We start from the raw sequence: 6,286 nt of genomic DNA, 5'->3' as shown, positions 1-6,286 counted from the left end.
CAACCGTTAGTCAATCAAATCAATCGAAAACTAATAATAAACCGCAATTATCTATTTTCCCACCAACGGTACTAATAGAGATTCTAAAACCCAAAGAAGTCTTTAAACTGCGCGGACATAAGAGATTTCGCCTAATTAGGTTACTTTCCTCTCCGAATAGGCGGCTCCACCAGTATCAACACAACTAGGTAGTTTTGCTGGCTCTGAGGATTAGTTTGCTAGAAATGCAAACTTCAATATTTATAGACAAGGAAGTTTGAACACCAAGGAATTTCCAAATCCGAATATTCTCAAAGATATGCAATAAACACAAAATTAGTTTTCATAATTCCTGGAAATGCACTGTCCAAATATTGACCGAAATCCCAATAGAAAAATCTATAATCAGTAAATGCACATTACTAATTATTATTTCTAAATATATGCATTTAATTGCTGGAGATTAAATAACATATAAAAACTAAGAAATCTTAATTAAAAGATTCTCAATTTATTTCGATCCTGGGATTCTCCTTTAGCTATTAAGGAATATCTTTGAACAATTAATGATAAGAGTTACTGCACATGTTCAAAGTATGTCGACATCTTTTACATTCCAAGTCCTTTTTCATACTTACAATCTTGGAAACGATTTGCCACACTTCCAAACAAGTTTAGAATTGGTTCGTCTAAATTCCAAGAACTATTTGATTGATTATCCTATCAAATCACCAATTATGGATTTCACGGTTCTACCAAAACAAGTTCGGTTCTACCTCCATGTGAGTATTGTGTATAGTCACGCTAGTTACCAAAATTCGGTTGACTAGGTACTAGGATCGGTTCCCCATAAGTTATGGTAACTACCTGTATTCGGTTGCACATGTCCATAAGATCGGTTCCCCGAAAACTACAAGCTTGTTGCACATGGTAGTAGGATCGGTTCCCCCATCTACTAAAAATGTGTTGCACCTCTTACAAGGATCGATTCCCTCTTGAAAATTTGTTACACCACTTACTAGGATCGGTTCCCCAATGACTAGATAAAAGTTGCTATTTACAAGGCATCGATCATACCATCTTGAGTGATTACTTAAGATCGGTTTCACTAATAAAAGTCATACCAATACATAAGTCAGGCATTGTGAATAGCTTTACCAAGATACATAACCAATTTTATGAGCGGTTATACTAAGCACACATATTAGTAATTCAAAATAGATTTGCAATGAATAACAATACCAATAAGCCTAGTGATTTCCCCTTTCAATTCACAAAACGAGTTTATGAACTTACTTCGTTTAAACCAATGTAAAACATTGTTTCCTAAGATGAAATATTCACTCATACCTAGAGCCGGCAAACGGGCGGGCCGTGGCTGGCTTGTTACGGGTTACACGGATTCGGGTTAACACGGGTCAAAACCCGCGGGTTGATATTCTTCACGGGTGGTCATTTCATCAACCCGCACCCGTAACGGGTTAAATCTGCGGGTTCACGGGTTAACCCGTTTATGGTGAGTCAACTCGCCAGAAACCGATTTGACAAAGTTTCCTCTGATTTATGAATCAATCCAAATTATCTAATCAACAGATTCAACAACCACAGACTCACAGTGACAAATTCAGACTTCACACACCAAAACTTAATGAAAGGAATCAAAGATCAAGAAAATTGCAAAACTTAACAATGTATCACAGTCTCAGATTCACAGAATCACAGTATAGACTATAGAGTCACAAAAGGAACACATTTACATCATCAGTTCGTGATATCTTCAACAAAAAAAATAACCTTCAAGACCGTAGTAAATAGTATTACCATTGTTTGTACTCTGTATCACCAAGTCCAATATAAAGATATTAATAACCACTTCTGGACTTCCTGCACAAAATATATATTTGTGGTTAATCAAAAAAAGTGATAACTGTCCAAAAAAAAATCAAATCTCTTTTTTATACAAAAAGCGGAGACACTGTGAGATAACTGTCTGTCCAAAAAACATTCTCATTTTCCATGTTTATCTTTGAGTTGCTCCAACTTGTTCTTGTACACTTGACATACTGGACCTGGATGGAGCCACAAAGAATATGTCAAAGACTCAAAAATCAGTACATTACTTACTTGACAGTCACAGAACTTCATTATCATACAATAATCTGTATGGTTACAAACTGCACAACCAAATGCAGTATGAAATTTGATCAAGATAAACGCTATAATGAACTCTACTTCATAGACTCTATAATATGTGCTAATAAGCAAGGGTGTCAACCGTTTAACACGGACCTAATCATGCAGCATTTACTATCATATATATCAAATCATTTCAGCTTAAATGATGATAACTAGCTAACTGCAATCAAGAACCTATAATCCAGTTAGTATTGTGCATAAGCATTACCAAAAATCCTTATGATCAGGGCAACAGTTTTTTCTTCACTTCGGGGAAGCAAAATCACAGGCTCGTCCCTGATACAAACATCATCATTTAGATACATGATTCACTAAACATGATACTGATCTTAGTAATCAAATCATATAAAACCAACCTAAACATGATATTTCAGGGATCTAAAATTACTTGTAACATAAGATCGAAGTAATTACGACAAATGTAAACACTAAGATTAACACTAAAATACAATCTATTTGCTGCTTCAAATACAAGACTGCCTAAACATGTTAATAAGTGTACAAAATCATATAAAACAAAAAAATGCATAAACTAAACTAAAAAACCAACCCCACTCAAACTGTAAAATGAATACAAAAAAAGTTAAGCAGGGAAAAAAAACAGAATCTACCATAATTCACTCCTGAGTTGTTGATGCTGATGATACATAGAAACCCACAAATCTTACCTGCAAAGAAAAATCACAAACCATTGTATGAGTTAAAAAAAACACCAAATCAGTAGCAACATATAAGATTTAATGAAAACCTTAAAAATATATCCAGAATCATCTAAACAAACCATAAAAATTAGAAAATCAAAATCCCTAATTCTTTAACCGTGAAAGGTTAATAGACGGTACGATTAGCATCAATTTCAGAAACCCTTGTTATAAAAAATGAAATCTTATCAATTCTTACAGTTGTAATCGAGCAAAAAATGGTCTCAAAGACACATGCATTGCAGATCTAAGAAAACCCCTAATTTTTTATTCATAAAAAAAAAAAACTATGTTTATACATTGAACAGAAACAAGATTATCTGGCCGGCGGTATTCTGGTATTCTACTCTTAGATTAAATTAAAAAAAAACAGAATTTGTTCGGAAACTCCTTAATATGAGGTTTCTATAACTTCACTCAATCAGAAAAAATGATAAATTGAGGGAATGATTGAGAGGAAAAAAGACAAAGAGAATAAAATTTTAGATGGAGATGATAGAGAGATAAAAGGAAAATCGTATACCTTCTTCGAATCTTCTTACTCACTTTCACTGCCGAAAAAAAGGGGTTTTCTGTTTTGTTCAAGAATCAAGACCTAGCTTTTACTCACACAAATCACAATAGATGGGTTTTTTTTAGTAGAGAATACACGGACGGAGAAGACGAAAGCAGAGAAGATAAGAAGCTAGGGTTTTTTATGTTTTTATACCCAGGGAAGGAGAGGGACACGTATACTAACTGAGAGGGAAGTGCGGGTTAAAGGGTTAACCCGCGGTTTTACAGTCCGGGCCGGGTTAACCCGTTTCTCGACGGGTCACCATTTCTCCAATCCGAACCCGGCTTGTTTAGAAACCAGCCAGTCCAGGTTCGGGTTTTCACGGGTTGGGCACGGGTTAACCCGCGGGTTTCGGCTTGTTTGCCAGCTCTAAGCATACAAGTATGCATATTGTGCTATATCCAATCATGGTTAATTGTTCTAAACTCCCATTTCAATCATTGAAACATTCTTAGAAGACGACAATACCTGTATCACACAAACTATTAGCTTTAAAGCAAATTTCAAGTGATCGATTGATCAATACGAAACATTCCGAGTCTACATCAAATGACTGTCTCACACAAATCATGTAAGATGTTACCAGGAAATTTTCACATGATCATCTTTTGACTTTCATCAAGAATAAAGATGAACTTGGTTAAAGCGAAAGCTTACCAACACATATTTCGAGAAATATATTATCGAGTTAAACTCAGCTCGAAATATCAAATGTGTTTAATCGAAGTCCTTATAGCTATACGACTTTTGTCTCAAATAGGAGATAGAGTAGATAGACTTTTGAGTGATAGATTAATTCAAGTCTTCACATATCTTTTGTTGATGAAGTTCCACAAGCTCCTCTTAGTAGTTCTTCGTCTTCAATCAATGAACGCCGTGAAGTCTAATGCTCAACTACACTTACTATCCTAATCCTAGACTTAGCTATAAGTAGATTAAAAATCAAAACTTCTAGTTTTGGCAACTAAACTTGAAAAACAAGCTTGAGATAACAACGCTTGCGAGATCGACCGAGTGGTGCTCTCACAACCAATAGAACCCATTTAGGAAATGGCATTCATTTCATCATTAGCTCAAGAACTCCAGCAGACTGCTTCAATCGAACCCATGTTTAATTTCAGTAGCACCAGTTGTTGCAATCATACATTCAACTCTATTCTGCAACTCAAGATTGAGATAACACCACTGCATCTGCTCCACCAGATTCCATTATCTCGACATCCATTTTCTTTCATCACCAGATTCCATTTAAGAAAAAACAATTCTTCCCTTTCTTCTCTGCTATACCATCTGAATCACCATCTATCTCAAACAAACAACCACCAGATCCATTAGTAACCCCATGAAAATCACCAGTAGCAGCTTCAATTTCAATCTCGGGTTAAACCCTAACTTCCATATTCTTTGTTGCATACTCGAATCCGTTACAGACCCAAGTATGAATTACTTCAAACCCATGTTTCCGAACATAATCAACATCTAAATTCTTAAATCTTCACCTAGAAAAACAATGATATTAAAACCAATTTTTTCAGTAACCCAATAACAATAATCAAAATCAAAAGAATAGTAAAGCAAAATCAATCATGCAAAATCAATTTTATGAAATCCTAGTTTTTAAAATTGAAAATGTCTAAAGTTAAATCGTCAAATTCGAGTAGTACAAGTAAGATGGAATGATAAATCGTACCTTTTGATGAAGATTGTGATTGATTTGGCTGTTTGTTTCATCTTTTATTCTGGTTTTTTCTCTCGCCTAATCGATTTAGGGTTACATATAGAAGCCTAGAATAGAGAGGAAGAGGAAAATGGAGGAGGAGAAAAAGGAGATGGTGTTACTTCTGCTGCTTAAACTTTATTAATGAAGAAGAATAATAATAATAATAAGAGAGTGGTCGATCGATTGGGTTATGGCTGCTATTACCACTATGCTACGAAGGAGACGAGAAAAGGAATTTAGATTTAAGTTGAGATGAGATGTGATGAGACATTATAAGGGTACCATGGACGGTCAAGATTAGATTTAGAGGAAATTATATGAACGACTTAAATATCGGTTTTCCATTGGTTTTTGGTTCGGTTTTCAGGTCAAACCAAAACCGAACCAGTAATGTCGGTTTTCAATTTTCTTTTACCATACCAATCCATTAGTAAATGGTTTGGTTTGGTTTCTTCCTAACCGGTCCGGTTCTGGCGGAAAACCGAAACTATGTTCATCCATACCGAAAATATTCTCAAGATATGCAATGAATGCCAAATTCGGTTTTCCTAATTCCAATAAATGTTGGTCCAATATTTTTAAAATCTCTCATTAAAAATCTCCAATTAGTAAATGCACATTACTAATTTTTATTCTCTAGAGCTATGCATTAATTGCTGGTGATCAAAGCATATAAAACTTAAAACCTTAATTACAAGATTCTTAATTTATTTCGGCACAGGATCACCTTGAGTACCAAGGAATATCTTTGAACAATAAATGATAAGAGTTACTTATCATGTCCAAAGTATGTTGACATCTTTACACTGCAAATCCTTATTCCGTATCTACATGGATTTGCATCTTGGAATCGGTTCTACCATACTTCCAAAAAAGTTTAGAATTGGTTCTACTAGACTTCCAAGATTACTATGTGATCGGTCATACCAAGTCATAATGGTAAGTTGTGATTGGTCCTACCAAGTCACATACATGGGTTCGGATCGGTTTTACCTATACATGGTATCTACTTATGATCGGTCACACCAGTCACTAGGATCAGTTATACCAATTATAAGGATCGGTCACACAAGATCGGTCACACCAATTACCAGAATCGGTCACACAAATTACAAGGATCGGTCATACCATCTC

Source organism: Papaver somniferum, chromosome 8, assembly GCF_003573695.1.
Source record: "Papaver somniferum cultivar HN1 chromosome 8, ASM357369v1, whole genome shotgun sequence".
NCBI classification, from domain to species: Eukaryota; Viridiplantae; Streptophyta; class Magnoliopsida; order Ranunculales; family Papaveraceae; genus Papaver; species Papaver somniferum.
The sequence above is the reverse complement of the archived record's forward strand: the minus strand, read 5'-3'. Positions refer to the sequence as shown.